Source organism: Sinohyriopsis cumingii, unplaced genomic scaffold (genome assembly GCF_028554795.1).
Source record: "Sinohyriopsis cumingii isolate HCF-2022 unplaced genomic scaffold, ASM2855479v2 utg002017l, whole genome shotgun sequence".
Classification (NCBI taxonomy): Eukaryota; Metazoa; Mollusca; class Bivalvia; order Unionida; family Unionidae; genus Sinohyriopsis; species Sinohyriopsis cumingii.
Window position 1 is genome coordinate 2,221,074 of NW_028316105.1, and position 24,857 is coordinate 2,245,930.

Sequence of the window (24,857 nt, forward strand, 5' to 3'; positions counted from 1 at the left end):
TCAACTATAAGTACCAATAAATCCTATATCATCAGCTAAATGTGAAATTCTCATCCCCAAAACTTGTAAACAAGGATGGAAATTTGCATATGTGGGACATATACAATGTACTTGTTAAGATCAAATGTGCAAACATAATTCAAATTATCTATTTGAACATTTATATGGTATTTTGAAGAGTGTTGGTTACCAATTATTAAGCTCATTGATTGAATGGAATCAGATATCAGCTGATGTTTCAATACCGCACTCTGTCAAAGTACTAAATTGAAATATGTTACCATACATAGGCATATTCATGATGAAAATAACATTTTGGGATATTTTCAGTGCACATAGCCATAAATGTGCTTTACAGGTTCACTATACGTAAAATGTCAGCCTATATGATGTACTGAATGTGAACTTTTGATCCCAAACATTCTAAAATGGATGGATATTTGTACATGTGGGATATGTAACCATGTACAAAGTTAAATTCAAATAATTTGTTTGAATGCTTCTTATGTAATCTTTAGAGTGTCAATTAACAAATAGTATTAGTAATTAATAATGCATAAATCAAGATGGATCATTAGAATTCCCATAACATCATATAGGCCACAATGCCGCACTACACCAATCAATATCTTAACCTAACTGAACAATAAAATGGAATGCATTTTGTATTCAACTTACATCATTTTGCTTTTTTCTTACATCCAAGGGTAAATATACCTGGGGGAAGCATATTTTATCCCTTTGACCTGTATTTCATTCTCAGACAGTTTAAAATGATTTAGTAGAGAACTTGAGTAGGTTCTAGTATAAAGTTTTCATCGCTGTCCTCTCACTAAATACAGTGGAACCTGTCTTGAAAGACCACCCCTTCTGCCAAAACATAATGGTCTCTCATGACAGGTGGTCTCTCATAACAGGTTATAACACTATATAATCTCTAAATCTGTACATGGAGAACCTGGTCTCTCAAGACAGGCGGTCTCTCATAGCAGTGGTCTCTCAAGACAGGTTTTACTGTACCTTATAACTATGTTTATAAACAATTACTGAAGGCTATACAAGCAGATGTTTGTTACTCACGAAGTGACCCCATCATAAACACATAAATTAACTGATTGGACCCCTAATAAATAGTCTGAATGGCCAATACAAATTATAATTTTGTCTTCATGTATTTTTAATGAAGGTCTCATTTTGACTACAAAGATATTTTCTCTGACAAAATGTGACAAAAATCCAACATTGGAGCTTTTATATGGTGTAGGAATACATACATGCTGATAACATTTAATATGATTCCCAAAAATATTATATATGTGCATTTTAGGGGTTTTTTAATTTTTTTTTTAAATTTTTTTTAAATTTTATTAAAATTTTTAAAATAAAAATTAATTTTTTACTTTTAATTTCATTCTTATATTTTAAAAGTCAATATACATGACATATTAAAATTTCATGTGTCTATCTTTAATAATAAAGATTTTATACCAATTTAAACTTTGCTCAAATACTGCCCTTACAGGACATAGTACACAATTAATTTTACTATATGTTCTCTACATTTGTTTCTCAGTACTGACCTTTCCACTGTGTGACAATCAATGCAAATCATATGTTAATCTAAAATACCTTCAAAGATGACTTCACGGTGAAGTTCTTGTCAAAGGTTGACCTGCTCTTTTTTTAGATCATTGACTCTCAACATAACAGCATGTAACCAGAACACGTATTTCACTTCCGGATCATCACCAAGGCCTTATTACTCACTGTGCACTGTCGCCAAAATACATACAGACAACAACACCCTGAGCTCATATTATCAAGAATAAACAGTTACCTTTAAATCCCTACCAAAACTGCATAAATAAAACTCTTCTATCACCATCAAAATGAGAGAGGAAAAAATGTTCTAAAAATAGACTAGAACTACATTCGTGGGTACTGAACTGGAAGTATTAATTGTGATGTAATTCCAATTGCAATTACAAAATCGAATATACCCCTAAAGCGAGATTCCACAATTCAACCTGTACTAGGTAGCGTCACAGTCAGATATTTATATAAAGAAGGCGAGGCTGAAGGAGGAAGAAAAAGAACAACCAACCCAACCTGGAGCGTTACAACACACAAAATATCCGCTGTAACAAGGTCATCAGGAAGACCGGCAATTTATATCCTGGATTCGTTAGCGCCTCAACGCGGATTTACCAAAGAAGAATTACAAATAGTACCAGAAGATACTCAACTACCACCAGCGTCACTAAGATAATTTACTCGAATTCGTCCTAGTTGAGATAATTTTCTTACTCTCGACACGGCCAAATATACCAAATTTGACCAAGAAATTCTATCATCGACGATCCAAACTTGGCCATCTACGGTCAATCCCTGCGACGAGTGTATCGTTGTTGCGTATCCTAATTTCCACGGTGATTTTTCTGCATTTATCGCGTCATTAACAAGACTAATATCAACGAAGATAATATCATTTAGGACCAAAATCTTTTCCTTTCCGTATGGCAAAATAATATTAATATTTTGTCTTCTAGTATTAGCGGGCCTGTAGCATAACGGTACCTGCAGCGTTGGAAATTTCTCACAATGCAGCTTGAATAACATTTCCTGAATAATATCACGAATAATTTTTCTACTAGCAACGATAAGATGATCGGGACGCCACAAATTTAGAAAATCACTCATCGGAGTTTCGTCGATTATTTTTCTCATAACGTCACACTGAATCTTATTCGGTTGTAGTCGAATCAATTTCTTGAATTCGGTCAGTAAAATATCCGTCGATCTATAATCAGCGTCGATTTCCTCATAATAATCAACGAAGCTTCTGAGCCATTCGTGAGGCGATTCGCCATCGATAGGATTAGGTTGGCCATGATCTCCGCACATTATTACGGCGGTATTTTTCCCTCCCAGCCAAGCTAATATCGATTTTAATATATCTAAATTCACCGTGCAAATCTCATCAAATATTATGATCTTGTTGATATATTTATCGCCCATACGAGCCGAGTCCCATGATCCACCGCTGTATTTGAAATAACTGTGATACGTGCAAGAATTAACTCCGCGCTGCTTTATTTCTCGCGCTAATCTATGTGTCGGAGTCAATACGATCATATCGGAGTTCGCAAATAAGTTTATTACTCGCGTTGTTTTACCGCTACCTCCAGGCCCATTTAGGTAAACGAATTTGCTGCGTGAAATTGGGTCAAATACAGATGCGGCTGTCGATATTTGTCCAAATCTACCCCGATGAAATTCATCGCGATCTTCAACATCGGCGTCTTCGCAATAATCTAGGATATCTTCGTTTTTTATCCTCCAAGTTCCCCAGGAGCTACCATCGGTAATTAAATTTTCCAGCCTACACTGGTATTTTTTATCGATATAGAACGAATCCGTCGCGACTCTTACTGCGATATCAGAAAATTTGTTTATCATCGAGAGCAAATTTATACTAACATAAGCGAGCATCGATGATCGTAAATGCGTATATTGCGCTGATTCTCCGTCAAGGTAACTAATCACGGTACCTAACTTTACTCCATCAATAATAATATTCTCCCTATTACAAAATATTCCTCGCGATACCGTATCGGCGATTATAAAATCCATCTCCGCATCGTTGATAAACAACATAGCGTGTCGATGTTTATGATCAACGGATCCACCTTGGGTAAATTTACCAATTATTTTTCTTCCTATATCTTTCGCGTTATCACAGTCCGTCGGCAACCACACATTAGTTTGTTTTCTGTAGGATATAATCGCCTCGCTCACTGTCAACGATACTAACATCGACGAATCCAGCATATATCTCAACAACACCGTAGGGACCCAACGACGCTGGGAGAAATGCTTGCCGAACCAAATATAGCAAATTTTATGTAAATTTTCAGCAAACTCAAACGACGTTACACAAGCGAATCCGGTCATGACAAAATCAGGCAACGGTCCGTTAATCGCTACTCTTGTCATTTCACTGGTAGGATGGCCGAATTTAGCAAAATAATCGGCACAATCGCCATATCCGAGGAAACTTCCAGGATAACACGCGCTCATGTCAACAGAGATCATATCTTCGAAATCGTACTTGGTATTCCACAATCCACCATGGCCGTATTTGATACAACTAAGTTGAATATCAGCGAGGAATTCGTTTCTTGTAGGCTTCCACGAGTTTTTCTCTCTAGCGGCATGAGCGGCAACAGACGGAACTGTAAAGCAATTCGTTAGTAACTGATCGGGATTCGACGAATATTTTACCGCAAGTTTTTTCATCGACTCGTGTAATATTTCATCCCGGTAAATATCACCGCATGGCAGAATAAATTGATCGTATCTTTCTTCACTCGAGAATAACCATGTCGATATTGGATCAGATGCGCTTAATTTTTTGATAAATCTAAACATGGCATCGGAATTATTATTCTTCGCAGAAAATTCCGTAGAATTTTCCGTGGGATAAAATTTAACCACACGATCTCGTGGAAATATCATTACCGACTGCGACCACGCATGAGAATTGTGATCGACAATCTCGATTGGCGCTCCTCGGGATCTATACGGCGACGAGTATAATATTTCTCCTGATAACGTTTTCACCGTAATAGGAAATTTAAGTTTTTTACTCAACGTAGCTACATCGTCCACCGATGCACCATCAGCGACGGTCTTCGCCCACGTGTTAATTTTATCTAGCCTCAACTGGGTCAAACCAGATCCACGTCGAGCGTTTTTCATGTACTCGATGACACGCTCAGCCACGCAGTTTATCATCGGTGATTCTTTCATCGCAGGTAGATTTTTCACATCCGGGTTGTTATTTAGCCGATAAATTCCATAAACGACTGCGCTAGATGGATATGCCCTAGCATAATAAGGGCCATCGATTCCTAGTAACAATCCGGGCTTAGAGTTTTTATCGAGGACAACGTTTTTCTTACCGCCACGCACTGGATCTCGTTTATCGCGAATAATCCAAGTATCGTCGGGCATTTGTGCGATAAATTTTATTCCAAAGATAAATCGCTCTTCGGAGTGTTCGGTTTTTATGTGCTCGATTATTTTCTTGGCTCGTTCCAAATTCATCGTAGCGTCAACAGAGTTCGTTTTCCAAGTCGACCAAGTGTGAATCGCTCCGTCGTCGAAAAATTCTCTCTTCGCTCGGTCAACTTCAGGTATAATATATTCTGCCTCATCAAGATCAAATGCATCCATCGATTATATTTTAGACATATGTTTAAATTATAATGCATTGCAAATGGATACTAATCGGTTCAACAAATAATTGTGACAAATCCTGCAGAGGCGATTATTGCGGCGCTCATATACACGCGATTCGACGTGGTAGTAAAGGACCACCGCGATGTTTAGTTTGTCAAGTTGGCACGCGAGGAAAAACTCGGTTGTGTTTGGCCTGCGGAGGAAAGAATTATCGGGAATTGCGGCGATATTATGAAAAAAGATCCTCGTCGGTGATAACATGTGAAGAAGATTATATTAATCGATTCAAGGCAAATAACGATTTAGACATATAATTATTATATAATGAACTTGAAATCAGTGATTCCAGAAACAACAATGACACACGAGTTTAAATCTCATCCAACGATCGAGGGATATGAGGCGTCATCGGATGGTGTTGTCAGACATATCAAAACAAAGAAACATGTTGGTAGAGTTGATATATTTGGATATCTTAGGTTTACCGTTGGGAAAAACAAAAAAACGAAGATGCACGAGTTATCCCAGTCACAGGTTCATATACGAGTGTTTTCATGGACCAATAAAAGTCGGTCTGGTCATCGACCACATCGATGGAAATAAACTTAACAACAAGATATCCAATCTCCGAGCGGTCACTCCGAGTGAAAATTCCAAATTTGGTAATACCGGTGGCGGACGGCGACCATCTAAGGCTGTCAAATCGATAAATCGAGAAACAAATGAAGAAATCATATTCACGTCGATGTACGCAGCTGCAAAATATTTTGATATTAATTCACAATCGGTACGACGTGCGGCAGAAAAAATAATAAACGCGACATTTTCCTATCGATTTGGTGAATGGATTGAGTTTTATTATATTCCAATAATATCCGATTCGGAAAATGAAATCGAAGATTTTTGAAAATTAATTAAATATTACAAATTTGTATAATGGACGAGGAAAATATAAATAACATCATCGAAGCTATCGAGGATTTAAAAAATAAAAATGTAAATTTATCCTCAGATTTGGACACAGGTAAAATCCGGTCCGAATTTGAGACGATCGTCCAAGGAAAACTCGAATACAGATACACGCTACCGTCAGAATACAAATTTATAAAGAAAATCCAGATTGCGATGTACCAATCTCTTGCGACTGTCAGTGATGATCAAATCGAGGATTTTGTTAAATTATCGACGCTGGTAGAAAAAGTTAGGTCGAGTTTGTCTGACGAGTACGAGTCAAGAAAAATTACTAGTTCGCGTGTCAGGCAGCTAAAAAAGCTGGTCGATGAAAGTAAAATTAGCGTCAAAGATTCTTAAGATTCTCAAAATTAGCGTCAAAGATTCTGAAGATTTTATCACAAAAAAAACAACAAAAATTTCTGATTTTTATTATTTTTTTTAATATTTTATTGAAATTGCACAATTTTCTTATTTCTGACTACCATTTACCCCAGCAGATTTACGAAATTATATAAATTGCACAATTTGACGGGTATTTACCCCAGCAGATTCACGAAATTATATAAATTACACAATTTGACGGGTATTTACCCCATCAAAAACATAAAATTACACAAATTTCTTAATTTCAAGAATCTCCGATTCTAATATTTATTATTTTTTTTATTATTTACTAAATTAATTTATTTACTGAAATTGTACAATTTTCTTGTTTCTGACTACCATTTACCCCATCAAAAACATAAAATTATATAAATTACTCAATTTGACGGGTATTTACCCCAACAGATTTATGAAATTATATAAATTACTCAATTTGACGGGTATTTACCTTATCAAAATTAAGAAATTTACTAATTTTGAAAAATTTCCTGGTTTTTATTTATTTTTTTGGCCATTTTTCTTTGGCGGAAAGATTACGATCTCACCAGCAAGTTGATATTTAGTGTTTCCCCGCGTATATCAAGCAAATTTCCGTTTTGATCCGTCAGTTTGAAATTTATCTTCGATAATAATCGATTGTGACATCGCAGATAAAACGGATTTACTGGCTCTTTTATTATCAAAAAACCCGGAGATGCGCTAGGTGAAAACGAATATAAGATAAATCCCTGCTGCACCTGCTCTGACACAGACGCATCTGCGTTGTAGCTACCTTCAACGACATCCGCGTGAAGATAAATCGCGATAACTTCCGTTATGTTAACGATACCTGGCGAGATATGCCGCCCTTGCCCGGCAGGATCATTATTATGTTTGAGAATCGATTCTGATTGTATTTTTTTAGTCCACACGGCATGTAATTTCGGAAATAAATCATCGATGGTATCAGTGACGGATTTTCTCATTTTATCAACATCGTAATCGGGAAATTTGAAATTTGGTAGCGTTTCCTCGGTTATTCCAAATACTCTCATGAATTTTTGTTTTTCTCCTGAATTTCTGATCAACTCGAATTTGCTAATAGGAAGAACATAATCGGCAATTGATATATCATCAATTATCGCCCGAATGAACATGCCATGATAATATTCAACATCATTCGCGAGTTGATTTAAAAACTTCACGCGTTCGATAATTTCGCTACATGAACCTGATTTATTTAAGATGCATTCATGAAAGGATTCCCGCAATAAATTTAATTGTAATTTATGTTCTTGAATAAATTCGTCAATGGTTTTTCTTACCAAGATACCATCTATGGGAAATATTATCCTGTTAATATTGGTAGCGTCGAAGATTTTCACACCGGGGGAAATTTTAGGAAGAGGCAACCACGAGAGAATTCTTTCGTCCCTAAAAGTAAAAGCGAACATTACCAGGTTAAATTTGTGGTTGTTCATGAGATTAATGGCGCTGTGGATTATAGGTTTATGTCTGATATCTCCGTACCATCCTTCGTCGGTGGTAAAATCTGATTTTTTTGGCTCCGGTAGCTCTGGAGGAGCTTCTTCGTGCCAACCTGGAATAATAAAATCTGGTTTTTCTGGTTTTGCCAGAGGTGCGATTTCGGGCCAACCTAGAACTGTCCTAATCGATGATTGGTAAATATCGACGACATATGGCGATTTTACTTCGATTATCGATGACAGCGTTGGTTCGTGTGCTAATATTTTTATTCCTGGATTAGCATCGCCGGTTATATTTGATATCCTACCAGTAAGTTCCTTATCGATTTGCTCAATTTCGTAACTGCGTGTTGGTATGCCAACGACGATCCAATCGGGAGTTCCATCCGGGACGGTTTTTATTGGCAAAAACAAGCGAATTATTCGATGATAATCTACCAAATGATTTCGACCTAACATTGGGCCAGCTATTACAGACGCGTAACTGTGACATCGCAATTTCCTTAACGATAATTGGTATTGGAAAATCGATACTAAATTCTGGCCTGGTTGAGCTTGCCGATATCAGCGTTGTTATCGGCGGTGTCGTGTTTGTCACGATTTGAGTTAGTTCGGACATTATTGATATTCATTTGTTCAATCTCGGAGTAGATATTTATCATCGCTGAAAATTCTAGATCGGATATAACGCCATCGTTGAGACTCTCAGAAAGTAGCGATGATAATTTCGAATACGCCTCGTTGACCTGGGATAGTTTACTCGTGTACAGGGACAATTTTTCATTTGTGCATGAGGATATTTTTTTTGCGATGATATTGAGAACACCGGCGATTGTCGTTGTCGATGAGATTATTATCGTTGCTACGATTGGCGCGATTGTTGTTACCGCGGATAAGATTATTCCCGCACCGGCGATTATTGCACTTACCGCGTACACGGCAACATCGATGGCAACTAATCTGCGCTGATATTTCTTTATTTTTACCTGATACTCGTCGAGGAGCTTTTTTAGCGAATCTTGCCATGAACGCGCCTGATTGTATCGGTAGTCCGATGCGGTCATTTATTAGTTAGGTTATCTAACCAATTGCGTGTCTATATATGTAAATATTCGAAAATTGCATTAAAAGGTGTTGGTTCTGTCGTGGTTCTATCTGGTGGTTCTATTGTAAATATTTCCCTGGCATTTTTCTCCATGGAAATAATAAAAAATCCAGGATAATATTCATGAATTTCATGAAATCTGGTTGTTACCTTGAATTTTATCTTGGAAATATAATGTACTCGATATACACCAGTAAATGGCGCGACAAAAGTATCAAGATTTCCCTCGGGCGTCCATGTGATTCTTTTTGTTTGTACCACAAGTGGCATATAATAACTAATATCTTCTGTTTCTACCTCGAATGGTGTCAAAATACGCGCTAATCTTCCAAGATTCATTGACGATATTTTTGTGTTAATATCGCTAATTTTTGTAGTTGCGTCGAGAAGTTTCGCGTTAAAATCTTGAATTTTTCCGTCACACACCGATGTATCGACTTTTTGACGCGCCAATTCACGTACCGCGTTAATATCCTCGTTTATTTTTTTTGTTATCACATCGAGGTCACGTGATGTTTTATCGACCGCTTGATTAATCGATTCACGCATCGTGTTAAAACCCTTGGTAATTTCGGCAACAAGAACATCATCAACTTTACTAATTTCCTCGCTGAATTTTTTGTTGAAATCGTCGAGTGATGTTTTATCGCTTTTCTGACCCATCACGGTATTTATTTCGGTAATATCGGCGAGAATTTTAGTAATATCTTCGCTGATTTTTCTTACTCTCTCGCTAAGATCATCGTGCGATGCTTGATCGACTTTTTTCTTTGCTAGTTCGTTTGCGGCGGTGGAGATATTATCGACGGATGTTTTTATATCCTCGTCAATTTTTTTACTAAGTTTACCTAAGGTATCGTCGAGTTTTTTAAGGTCGTGATTTAGCCTGCTAAGTCTCTTTGTCAATCTGTCCTGAAGATCATCGTGTAATGCTTTATCGGCCTTCAGAAGCAACGTTGCTGATAATTCGCTATCTTTTTTTTCCACATCCGCGATATTAGCCTTCAGGGGTAACTTCGCTATAATATCGGCGATATCAGCGATGGATTTTGATACCGAATCTGACAGGCTAGTAAATTGATTAATGCGATCGTTATATTCGTCTCGCTTGATTATATCAGTTATTTTCACGTTGCTGGTTTGTAATCTAACTTCGCGGCTCTGAAAAACAGCAACTTCGCCAGGATCTACCTCTGACAGCGATAGAAGATTGTTAATATCATCCCTGGTTGCGAATTTTGATAGATCGACGTCGCCTACTTCTGTTTCCTTCTTTCTGTAGAGAGATCTACCGTAAATATCAACCATGATATTTATCTACGGCGTATTTAAATACGATCTTATGATACGGACCGGATGATTTTGAAATTGCGTCGAGGACATTAATTGATTCAGGGCCGCATATCGGTGGATCCATTAACGTCTGCGTCGGAAGTGTCGAGTACCAAATTGGAATATTTAACTTTGACACGTAATTGATAAATTCGTTTGGTGGAGCTAATCCATACGAGTCAAAATAAACGACTTCGCGAGGATTAATCGCGTAGGCGACCCAGTGTGTTCCAGGGCCGGTACTTGAATCGAGATTTATTATTCCCGTCTCGGTAGGGTTCGGTTTTTCTGGTAGTTGATTTCGCATAAATACGCCTCTGAAAAATTTTATTTTTTTATTTTTTGCTTCGCTGAGTAAATCTAGATTTGAGGCTGGTAGGCTAATTTCAGACCGGATCCGTATGGGGGTCGTCTTAGGTAAAGGCCGGATCCGTATGGGGGGCGTCTTAGGTAAAGGCCGCTTCCCTTTTTTTTACCATATCGCCCTCCCATTACTTTGTGTACTAGTTTGTCGCCTACAGCTCCGGCCGCACCTAATCCTATCGCTTTTGCAATTGCCGGAAGAGCCCCGGATAATAATCCAGGAATAGCAGCTAGGAAAGGGAAAATTCCGCCCGTTTTGACCATGTCTCTGATGGCACCTATACTAAGATTCACATGAACGCCAGAATTTGCTGATTTGGCTTTGGTAAAGCGTTCACGTTGATTCTTAGTTAGCAACAGTTTGTTAGGCCCGCCCTGAATTTGATCGTTTTTCAGGGTTAATTTCACACCGCATCGCTTTGCTGTTGCTGTTTGGAGTTTTTTCATCTGACCCGGGGTCAGAGTTACGCTGACGTGTTCGTATGGCATATTAATAATCGTTTAATCTAAATTTAGAAATCTTCGATTTTGTTACATTTTCTCAACAGGAGCGTCGATGATTCTCATTCTACCGCTGATTCCTTCCAAGATCATTGTTCTATCGCTGAGAATCACCGCGATCGCTTTGTGATTAATTCCACCTGTGTTAATTCTGGCTTTGAAATGGATATCGACAACGGATTGTTTTACCAAATCAAGATGCTCCAGGGAAAAGTAATAGATAGGATAAAATTTATTAAAATCCAGCTGTGATATTTGCAATCCGGTATCGATATTTTGATCACGTCCCATGAAACTTAACAAGCGATGATACGCACGAGCCGTCGAATAGTTGGCAAAATCAATCGATATTTCCTCGGATGGTTCTTGTTGCCCGTTTATTCTCAACGATACGTTTGTTGCTCCAATGTGATCAAATATCATGTGACTGTATAATTGATGATATCTATTGGTACGCAAAAAAGCGATAAAGATATGCCTAGGCGCAGAGGTACCCTGCTGCGATGCAATACGCCAGGTAAAATCACCATTAATATTGGTAGTTGTGGAATCTGTTGTTGTTGTCAGCCAAGACATAACAGATTTACCACCTTGGTTCATGAATGATAATAATTTTTCTTCCTCGATTATTGATGGAGTTATCGCTGGCATCCACAAAGTAAATTTAAGTAATCTTACTATGCCGTTATTATTCGCGGCATCATTGGGACCTATCACGCCAGTATCGTAATCGACAGCACCTTCTCGCCAGATAGCATCGTTGCTATTTTCCTTTCTGACAAACGTAACGGTGTGTTTTGCTCCGTAGATAATTTTCCTGAAATGTCTGCAAAATCCGAATATATGGGATAACCGGATAGCACAAGAGAATCTTCTGTTATCTGGTGCTAGCATAGACTTTCGCGTGAAAAATCCGAGATTATAATCAGGATAAGATTTAATGATCATATCTTCGATAGCAGCGGAAGCAGCAGGAGCGGCGCGATCGTTGGGTTGTCTGATAAGAAACGGCCTACTTTCGGGACGATTAGTATTATCCTTGGCAAACATCATACTAGGGCCAGCTGATCTAGTAAAATCATCCGGGTATCTAGCTAGGCCTATTATCGTCATTGCCAAATCAACATCGTTGGTAATTGACTCAATTTCTCTTCCATCAATCATATATGTGGCGCTCTTGAATAATGCCATAATACCGTTGTTAACAAATCCGACTCTAAAATCTGCTCCATAATTGGTACCATCCGTTTTAATAACTTCCCCGATAACTTCGATATATGCCTCAGATGGGAGAAAATATATTGTTGTATCGTGAACTTGAATTTCCAAACGATTGGGTGTGTTTGGTTCAACTGCAATGTACGAGAAATACTGGAAATCTCTCACGGATGTGTCTCTACCTACAGGCTCGTCCATGTCGAACACTTCGTTTGACACTTGTGCGAACATTTATTAATAAGAATTTTATCTAAAACGAAGACCGCTGCCCGATATGAAGCTTGTGTTCGCTACTTCCTGTGCTAGATTTGTGTTAGCAACTTCCTGTGCTAGGTCATTTATTTTTTTATTTGCTGCGTCGTTTATAGCTTTACTAACCTCGGGGGGCATTTCACTGGTGCTAGGTAATTTGACAGGCTGCTTTTTTTTACGCATTAAGTTTGATATTTTACCTTTGACAAAATTGAAGCCTTTAGTTGCCAAATTACCAATACCAGAGATGACAGTCTCGCCAATCTTTCCTATTGATTTTGATGCGATTTGCTTAGCCGCGGGTCCTATTTTAGGGACTACCCGCGTGACGAGGCTTTTAACGATGTCGCCGAGTCCATTGCCGTGGATATATTTGTATACAGGCAATCGAGAGTTAACTATGCGGACCTGTCTGGGTCTGCGCTGATGTTTGTGAACAATCATGTTATTTCAATTGCGTTGTTTTAATCGATGAGTTCGTCAACGAGTTCCTTGTAAATGCAAGAGTCGATGACACCACCGCGGAATAATCGCTGACAAATATCTGAGGCCTCGTTGATTATTTCACGAGAATTGTTTCCGGCTCGTTTCCCCCCGATTAATATTTCAAGGCGAGATACATCGTTGACAACGCTGTCAGGGCAAACGGTATATCCACTTCCTGTTTTTGGTTCTGGTGTTGATGGCTCACTAAACCACGCTGACAATACATCTTCCTCTTCTTGTTCTTCTTTTTGTTTTATTCTTTCTTCTTCTTCTTTTTCTTTCTCTCTTCGTTTTACTTTTTCTAAATATTCTATATATTTAGAATCTGTTTCGTGAGGGTGAGGCTTTGCTGCAAAATACACCCAATCGATCCATTTTAATTTGTCGATATCTTTTTCGTGAAGTCTTTTTATTAAATATTCGTTCCTTTTATCATAATTTGCGGCAATATCGACTAATTTATCCTCGTCTTTGAGTTTTTCAAGAGCATCTTTGGTAAAATAACTACTAATATGAAATTTAGGTTTTTCAACTTTGGATGTTGTTTCCGGTAATTTTTCTTTTACTTTAGGGGAAAATCCTGAAGATGTATCTAACTTTATTTTTCTCCTCCTAGGATCCTTTCTGTTACGCGCAGATATCCGAAATTGAATATACCTCGCCTCATTGGTGTCTATCCTGGGTAATCTAAATTTAGCCCGATATATCGTTTTATACCATTTATCTCGCCCATTAATTTTTTTTAGTCCCTCCCTCGTTAAATATTTTATTCCTCTATCGGTGAAAGAATCTTCCGCAAATTCACTAATTTTATTGATATCATCCTTTTTATCAAGTTCAATTCCTAACGCGGTCCAACCTCCAGGGGTAAAATATTCCATTAATTTACCGATAGGATCTTTCTCCTCCTCTTCTTCTTCTTCCTCCTCTTTTTCCAATAATTCTTCTTCTTTTTGTAATAATTGTTCTTGCAACTCTCGTTCTTGTTCTTGTGCTTGCTGCAATTGTTCTTGCCGCGCTTGTGCTTGTACTTGTGCTTGGTGAATTTGATCCAGTCTATCTGGCACCGCTCGAGTATGCTCCTCAATATCTTTCACCATGGGAACAATTCCGCGTTTCCTGAGTTCCTTATCATCTTTTTTGTCACCATATGCGACTCGCTCGACTGTTTCGGTAACTGGACTTAACAATCTCGACGATAAATCGGTAAGATGATACTTCGCGTCTTCGTAATCACGAACTTTTTTCTTAAATAATTCTTTTACCGGGATAAGTTTCTTTACTGCCGCTAATTGTTCTCGCGCTAATCTGGCAGAATGAGGCTCTCCAACTGTGCTAGTTTTCCGACTCATATTATTTTCAAGTATATTATTTCAATGCGACGTAAAATGGACCAAAGCAGCCCCGCGTTGCAACAAAAATATTCCCCTCATTTATTTTTCCCGTCTCGAATGCTATATTTACTAACACACCGGCGCGACCAACCGATGCACTCAGTCTAAAATGCACGAAAATTAGCTCCCGTAGAAGGCTTTATTTTTTAATTCTGAGGCTTCTACGGAGAAAGTTCGCGTAGGAAGCTTTATTTTGGCTGGACGCACTGGTCTGTTCAACTTCCCTGCTGCTTGGCTGATTTCCAGTGTGATTTATCTTCGTATGTCGATTTTACTCAGCAAATATTGGCTGATTAAAGTTATAATTACAATAATTTTTAAAGTTATGAAGTCAATTAATTTAATGGACCTGGGCAAAGTCTTAATGGAGATACCAATTGGTGAATGTGAGCTAAAGAGAGGTGTTAAATATGAGTCTGATGAACTAGTTGGATGGACAAAAATAGGCAGCATGCTAGTCAATCACTCATTCAGAAAATATAGAAAATGCAGGTTAACAAGCCATCTTACAGCACAGACAATTTAAAAGTAAACTGTAATTTTCATATCTGGCAAACAATGTTCAATACCAATCACTGACATTTAACAGGTAGTCTGTCTGAAAGTGTTTTTGTTGTCTTGTCATGGATGAGAATGGCATATAAATAGATGCAAGTATATGTCTGTAATCTGCATACTGGAAATAAAACCAGGAAATCACATAAAAGAGCAACACTTACCACTGACAAACCTTCTAAAGATGGAATGACCATCAAGTTTATACATGTATCAATAATGTGTCATATCGTATGCAGTGTACCGTGAATCATCTTACGTGTCACTGATGTATCATTTCACTTCAAGTACACTATTATAAGTTGAATTTCAGATCTTTCAGTTGTATACTAATAGCTGATGTTTATAAACTATGGTATAAATCCTTTATTCCATGGTAAGCGGGTACTTTCAATGTTTTTCTTTCTTATCTAATTTAATTTTACAGTACTAAATGTTCTGTGTGTTCCTAACTTTAGTCAGATTGTGCCAGTTTCTGCTACTGTCTTTATAAATTTGAGAAGCATTAACACTATGCATTAAAGAAAACTTTAGGTGCAGCTGTGGCCATTGTTCGGTAATGCCCACAGCCAGGGAATGTGTATGTTGTTCTGGGATAGAAAATGTCGCATATAGAAAATGCATGCATACAATTATGGCGATATTTCCCCTCCATATATCATTATCCAGCTGGACAAACTGGTCTGATTACTTTATTGTATTTTTAGTAATTGGCCACCATTGTAAAAGTCCACAATAATCCACAATTTTAATTGGCCACCATTGTAAAAGTCCACAATAATCCACAATTTTCATCTGGAAGTTTTTGATGTCATTTAAGGTGAAGAGCATTCAACAGTCTAGATTGAATAGACTTTGGTTAAAATATTTTAGCCTTAAATTTAAGAAGAACAATTAATATTTAATTGAATTTGAATACATCTACCTACAAGGTCTGCCTACAGGACCACAATAACATTTACTTGAGACCTGTTACCATAGCATGGCTATTCACAGCGGTTTATTGCAGTGGCATTTGGGTGATGTGATGTGATGTGATTTTGATTTTTAACGTAGCTTTAACAATTTTTCAGTCATATCGCTACGATGTCTGCAATGTGGCAGTTTATAGTGATGTCTAGCACTGGGATATCATGCCGCAGACATGTAGCATGATGTCCCACCCAGTCACATTATCCTGACACCAGGCTGACCAGTCCTAACAATAACCTCTTAATGCTGAACGCCAAGCGAGGCAGTTGTTAGTACCATTTTTTAAGTTGCAGTGGCATTTGGACATTTCTATTCAGCAGTGTCATCTCAATAATCCATACGTAAACATATTGTTTGGAAGTTTACATCGCCCTGAAGATTGAAAATTTGAAGAATATAATCTATTTATGGTAAAAAAATAAACCGTAGATTTTCCTCACACACACACGCACACACACACACATATTTTTAAGGAATTTATCAAATCCCATTAATATATATCCAGGTCCAGTCCCTTTTTAACTTTATCTTCATAAAAATCAATCAAAGCACATTGTCAGCATGCCATTTGCTTTACAACTGAATTGTTTGTGGTTTTGCGGGTTAATACTGTTTGTTAACACAAGATGTGCCATACATGGTGGTCAGTATATTTGGTGGTGAAATAATCTGGCAAGAACCAGAAGCTACTGGACAACTTTCTTACATACCCATATTGGGTTAGCTAAAGCTCACACCCATTTGGTCAAGCCGAGACTTGACCCCACAAGGACAGAGGTGAGATGTCAGTGATCTGTAAAGGTGAGAGCCTCTTTACAATTTAAGAATTGTTCGCTGAAAGTTTGCTAACAATGAATGCATTACAATATCACCCATTCATCTTTTGCTCTATCTCTCTCTCTCTCTCTCTCTCTCTCTCTCTCTCTCTCTATATATATATATATATATATATATTCAAAATGAATGCATTACAATGTCAACTATCTATCTATCTATCTATCTATCTATCTATCTATCTGACTGATTGTTGCTGCAGGCAATTATTGTAAAGAAAGATGATCATAAAATTAGAAATCTACAGACCATTTTTTTGGAATATAAATCTTGTTAGCAAAACTGTCACATGTTTTGTCAGTGCAATCGGCCCTGACGGTACCTGACCTCATTGGTGTATAATATTCCATGAACATTGTTCTGATATGTTAGAATTATTTAATATACAGTATGAATATTTAGGTTATGTTGTTCTCAGCTACCTTTGGTTGAGGTAAGGAACCTTAAGGCAATTCAGAGTTATGTTTGTCCACTAATGATGCAGCTCCAAAGCAAATGTACAGCCTATGTCGAATGTTAATGCTTTGGTAAAATTAAGGTTTTTACATTCTAAATGTGTGGCTCAAGATAATTTGTTTATTTGTTTGTACATGACATAAAGGGATTGTACCCAATTAAGTTTTACAGAACACATGATACACGACAACCTAACAGTACAAACGTACAAAATCAACATGTTATTAGTGTGAGAGAGAGAGTTATTCAGGGAAGCAAACTAACTTTCCAGCAGTACCTCAGATGCTTTTAATTGCTCATATTTTTCATGCAAAGTGTCTGCATGATCAAACGGTTGATCGTAAAATATTTAGAATGGTGTCCAGCAAGCGATGCATGTCGAAATCGAAAGGGGAAAATAAGCCTCTAAATAGTGTTACTGTATTTACCATATATATTGGGACACAATAAAATAATAATTTTTTTCCTGTTCCAGAACTTATGGTGAAACTTTTTTCACCTATGTCATATGTCCCAAGACTTAAGAAATGAAATAAACTTGTATTGCATTTGTCCTCCCCCTCCAAGGAATATATTCTTCCAACAATGGATTATTGTTCAAATGTATGGGGAAACTGTGCTAAATCTGAGCTTGACAGGATTTATAAACGTAAGAAACGAGCAGCACACATAATTTTAGATGCATCTATTGATCATCCCTAAAAAGCATTGTTTACAGAACTCAGATGGTTCACAATATATGACAGGATAGATTTTCACAAGGAAGTTCTTTTATATAAGGGTCTGCATGGAACTGCACTAGAGTATCTCCAAGACTTATTCAGGCCTTTTTCAACACAATACCAGTTGAGATCAATATCACATGAAAACCTACCACGAAAATCAAGAACAGAACAATTTAGAAAGAGCTTCCAATACTCTGGTACAGTTATTTTGAACAAGCTTCCACTACATATAAAATCTGCTGAAAATATTAGAGTATTTAAGAAGAGATATGAACATATATGTGCTTCTAATAGATAATGGAATTTAGTATTTTAATACTAAATATGTTAAAATAAACTATTTATTGCTATCTTCATATAATGTGCATTATTATACTCTCCTTAGAGGGCCTCAAGGGAGAATAGTCCTTGACTATTGAGTCACCCTCTATAAATAAAGCATTATTATTGTTGTTGTTATTATTACTGGATCATTCTAGAAGGTTATTTTCCATTTTGGTAATGGCTGTTTTTAGAAAATTCTAATTGTGACCTGAGATCAAGCAGATAACTATATTATCTTGTGAATGTGAGGATTTTACCAGTCGAGTTTTAACATCTAGCACACTTAAGTTGTATTATGTTGTGACCAGTGTGGGCTGAATTTTATTTTCTTCAAATATTGAATTCAAGTGATTATTTTCTCTGGAAATACAAACAATTTCTCTGATAAAATTCTTGGATAAAGACATTCCCTGGAATTTATGCTGAATTTAAACCTGGAATAATATTTCTGTGATTCAACAAGAGACTGTTGGCACATCAGTACTTTGTAGGCTATAACAGACACGTCATTGCCTTCAATTTTGGATCTCTTTGGGACATGAACTGAGTTTTATTCAGGACTTTTTATTACTAGGACTTGCGTCTTTAATTCTTGGATTAGTTTTGGATTTAATTTGCAATACCATATGTTCTTTTTTTTTTCATTTTTCACTTTGTATTTTAGGGAAATAAATTATTAAAATTTACTTGTAGCCCTGGTCTCATCTGACCAGCCTATAACTTTGGTCTCACCTGACCAGCTTTTAACTTCAGCTGTACCTGGCTGACCTTTAACTCTGGCCTCGCCTAACCGGTCATTACTCCCAGCCTAACTTGGTTTACTTTTGACCCTGGTCTCACCAGACCAATATTCTTTCTTCATCTCATTCAGAATCCACAGATGATTGTTGTGACATGATTCCTGTCTGACCCTGATGCAGAAAACACAAGATATACCAAGTTGAGAACTGCCATGATCAATACTAGAACTTGACTGAAGAGTTGACAAATATGTTGCATCTTGGTCTACTGCTAAAATGCTTCCGAAATAAATGTAGTCGAACTTTACTAATTCTGGGTCACTGATAATGAAAATGATGCTTAAAATTGTTGATTTAAAGATATGATGCTGTGTCAGTATATACGACCCTTGACTTGGGAATGGCATAAGTAAGTTATAAAGGGAAATGATCTCAGTTTAAACCAGGAATGACTAAAATATATATTTGACTGGATCTGTGAATACATCTATGACTTGGTGTGGACAGTACTTGTATTTTAGGCAAAACAATGAATGATGCAATCTGAAGTTGGTATAGCATCATGCATGATATGAATTGTATAATGCTAATCCTAGATGTCATGGATGTTGTCTGTTTGGTCTTAAATGAAAATGGTCATTATCTAACATCCAGTATGGCCTTTACAGTAGCTATGTTGAATACTTTATGTTTACTCTGCCATATTGGAATATAATCAACTGGGATTTTCATCAATAGACTGAATTCTTTTGTAGTCTAGTTGGTCTTAAATAAAAATAGTTCTGATCTAACATTAAATGTGGCCATGATGGTTGCTCTCTGAAATTCTTTTTATTGCTGCTTGTCCTATCTGGAGAGATATAACAGCATGGGGTTTTAATGAGAAGAATAACTATGATAACTAGTCTGACTCTACATCCCCATTGCTTCGGATTGAATTTTTTTTTATTGCTACTTCTAACTGGAAAGGGTTTTTTAATGAGAAGACTTAACTACTTGCTTCGGATTGATAACATTGCAAGATGATTTAATATCCCAGTGGGGAATATAAATCATCAATAGTTAATGGAAGGAAGTTTGAACATTATCATATTGTATCCTGTGTTTCAATATTAGTATTTCTAGCATCATTGTGAATAAAGTATCAATGTATCTTAAAATTTGACCTTAATGGTTGATAGTTGTATTTATCTACAGTTAAAAGTATACTGGTTTATAGACAAAGCTTGTTTTATCTAGAGCACAAAGTATACTGGTTTGCATAATAATTTTGCTTTGTTTCAGAATATTTGGCTTCATGTTTTGGCTGTGGCATAGCAACCACCCAAGCAGTTATTACAACTACTGGAGAGCCCAGTCTAAGTGGAGTCCTATACGTCCCATAGAACAACTTGCTGCTGCCATTTGGTTAGTGACTGTAAAGCAGAACACCATTTTAATACAATCATTTATTTTTGTGCCAGAAATGGTAGACAATATGCAGCAACCTTCTCCAAGATGACAGTTCATGCAGCCATGGCCCAATTCAATATCACTGATAGACTGACATGTTATTGAAGGTGTGGCATGGGACCAACTTGGATGAAGATGTAATGGAATTTATTGGTAAATAAATTTATGAAATACATGTATTCAGCCTTCACTTTTCATAGTGGATTCAGTACATATCAGTAAATGTAGGCCATTGCAGTAATGTTCATTCGTGATTAACAAGCTTGTGTAATTGAAGTTGTTATTTATCTTACATTATCCACAAAATATATAGAATTTATTTTCATTGCGCAGTAGAGGTATAAACATGACTATAATTTCTAATATCCATTCATTTTTGTTTACTGTTGTCTTTACCATTGAGGGTTTCTTGCTATTTCTTTGCAAATGTGAAATTCTTTTCTATTTGCATTGCTCGTATGACATATATATATTTTTACCCCAGTCAGTTTTATTACCACTCCTCTTTTCTTGGAGGACAAAGAGTTGCAAATTGGAAGATTTACTTTTATCTGCTTCACCTAACATAATAAAAAAACTTTAGAGTCACATACACACAGTCAGACCATGTATGCTTTTGGTTGTGTAAGCCAGAGCAGAGTTTTCGTTCTTTATGAGAGAAAAACCTTCAATCGTTCTAAAATAATTTCATAGGGATGAGTAAACTGGGCACTTAGTACATGTCAGAATGATTAGTGGGTTAGTCCCTACTGAACAGTTTTGAACAAGTTAGTGAACTTCTTAGGTATTACAGTTTATTTTTATGACAGAATTTCTAATATGCTCCAGTCCATATTTATGAGCAAACTACTGGTAATTTTAAATATGTTGCAATTCAGTATAACTACAAGAGTTGATTAGACAATAGCAGTAGAGAACTATTCGTTATTCTAAACATGTGATAGTTCAGTATAATACATTAGTTGATAGCAATAGTAAACCATTGGGCAGTTGATTAGGCAATAGGAGTAGTACTTAAATTATCTGTTTTAGTATTACATACTTATTTATCATTAAGATGGTCATAATTTTCATTCATTCAGCTTTGTGTTGATTTTGTTACTTCAGTTGATTAATTTGATGTATCTTTTAAAATGAATCACTCATTTAATAATTTACTTTGTTCTCATATTTATTGTTTGTTTATTTATGCGTATATTTCATTCTTTCTTGTATTATTAATATATATATTATTTTTCATATGGATACAAAGAGAATGAGAATACATGCACATAGGGAATAAAGAAGTTTTATTTGCTGCTCTGATTCTTTAATAAATCATATGTGGTTTATTTTAACAGTCATTATCCATTACAGCAACATAAAATGAATTGCCAGAGTATATTCCATCATATGCATGTTTAAATGACAATGCCGGTTTTTCTGTAGAATTAGGCTACCTTAAAGTGTATTTATAACTCGTGATTATTCAGCATACAGCTTCATCCTTATAAGGATCTGATTAATATTTAACTTAATTCTAAGATGAGTTTACAGACTTTTACTCTTTAAGTGCAATTTAAAAAAAAAGATCATTCTTTGTCAGTCATTCCAGTCATTCTAGATCCATTTGAAGATTGCAGTACATATTGCAGACATTTCATAATTAAGTTGGAAACTCAGTTCACCGCCATATATTACTTAAAACTTAATTTTTGGACCCATAAGAAAATACTGCCGCTTGGGCATACAATATGGCCACATCAGCAGCTATCTTGAAAATCTTGTTATTACTACTCCTCCATACGGATAGACATATCAGCATGTTGTTTTCACTAAATAGTTATTATGATCTCCGGTTTGACATATTGCCATGGATTTTTCACCAGAAGTTTTTTTATGAAGTCCAGTTGGTTATATGTGAAAATGGTGCATATCTGATGTCTAATATGTCTGCCATGGTGGTCATCTTGAAAATCTTAGGTTTACTCCTGACTTAATGGACATATCAGCATGGGCTTTTCTGAGTGAAAGACTGGTTGTAATACCTAGTTGGTCCTAATTGAAAATTGTGCCAATCTGATGTCCAGTAAGGCCACCACAGTAGATATATTGAAAATTCTGTTTAGTTACTCTTTGAGATTTGATTCTTGCTTACCTTATGTGGTGTGATAACGGTAAACCTCGTCATGGCCATCTTATTAACCAAATGTGCCAAACAAGAGCACAATTTAAGTAAAACATACAGCAGACTCACTAGCACAAAAATATGAAAATGTCGACCAATGTGAATTCTGGAAGCAATTAAACAAAATGCTATGTCAGCTTCCAATAAAGTACCAATTTGCATTGATGGGAACCATGCTCAGAATAATATATGCAACATGTGGAAAAATTCATTTTGAAGACTTACTCAATAGTTTTCAAAATGAATCAAATAAGAAGCATGTGCTCTCAACATTGAATACCACTTCTGCTTGTATTGAGGTAATCACATTATATGAGATCCAAAGTGCAATAATAAGACAAAAAGGTGGTAAATATCCAGGATCATATATTTTTATTTGGGGAACATTTTAAATTTTCATATACTAGGCTTCATGTACTGTTGATGATTTTATTTAGTTGTATTTTTGTGCATAACTTTATACCAGATGATTTCACAAAAGTTACAATTATACTGCTACTAAAAAGCAAAATTGGTAATCTGGTGGACAAATATAACTACAGACCTATAGCTCTCACAACTATTACAGACATGCCAACCCTGACGGGTCCATCTCAGTAAGGCAGTTGATTTTTTTCTGTAAGTTTTACGTTTTCAGTAATGTGTAGCAAAATACCATAAACTGTTACTCTAAAGCTGGAAAACATAATTAAAAATTTGGTGTTCGGAACATGCAGTGATGATAAACATTATGTTCAACTGAAAATTTTGTAAAGTATACATATACTTTATTTACCAGTAGTACAGATGCACAATTTGTAGTCCCAAACCCTATGGAGCTCAGTGGCTTGATGTAATTCTTGGAAATTCTTTTTTTCATTTCATATGACGATGGCAATCATATTTCCTGCCATGAGTCATACTCGAAATTGGCTCGTGTTGTCCAAATAAACATAATTGTGTCCCTTCCAGCTTTCATTCACAAGAATCTGAATATTCCTTTTTATTTTTCTGTGTTAATTATTAACATTTTTTCAGGAGGCTTATTTCCTTTTTAGTCTTAAACATGCATCGCTTGCTGGATGCCATTTAAAAAAAAATTCTATGATGAACAGTTTTATCATGTAGACGCTTCGCATGAACAAATGTGTGCAGTTTAAAGCATCCAATGTGTTGCTGTAAAGTTAATCTGGTTCACTGACCAATTTCACTGCTTCTAATAATATGAAATCCAAATCAAACATGGAAGAACAAATTTTCTGGAGTTTTCGGCAGTGATCATTTTGTCTGTAGTTTTTGCTTGTAAGTCCGTATTTTATGGGTAAATTTCGTAAGACTTAGGGCAAAATCGTAAGAGTTGGCAGGTCTGCTATTATATCAAAAATATTTGAATGCATCATGCTGCAAAGTCACAATCTCCAATAATCAGTTTGGTTTTTAAGAGCAGCATTCAACAGATTTATGCCTTTATGCCTTTAAGGAAGCTGTCAGCTGTTATGTAGAACATGGCAGCCCAGTGTTTGCATGCTTTTTAGACGCTAGGGTGCAGATAATTGTGTAGCATATGATGTATCTGTATACTTGTATGTGTGATATTATGTTTTTTTATGTTTACAATGTTTTTACTTTATATCTATATTTTAATTTAGATGTGTGGACTATGTAGTCTGAAATAAAGAATTCGTATCTTCTTATCTTTGTCTTAAATGGTGTGCTTCTGATATCCAAATATGGCCAGCATGGCAGCCATCTCAAAAATTGGAAAGCCAATCAAGAAGAAGTGTTTTGTTGGTCCTAAACTAAAATGGTGCTGAGCCCCATTTTAACAGTCCTTTTATTGCTACTCTTGAATAGGTTCTATATTGTATTACAGTAGAACCTGTATTAAGAGACCACTGCTATGTCAGATTAGGCACACAACAAAAATGTATGTTTCTGGTTGGTCGACTGTCCC

The 24,857-nt window shown here is 36.3% G+C and overlaps 1 protein-coding gene across 1 annotated transcript in view; it reads left to right on the forward strand.

Moving 5' to 3' along the window:
• LOC149771250 (uncharacterized) overlaps positions 1-24,857 on the forward strand; it is an 89,708-nt gene that overhangs the window by 17,188 nt on the left and 47,663 nt on the right. Inside the window, exon 3 of the mRNA XM_089948691.1 lies at positions 20,590-20,910. The gene's annotated coding sequence lies outside the window, so the exon portion shown is untranslated. The remainder of the gene's footprint in view (positions 1-20,589; positions 20,911-24,857) is intronic.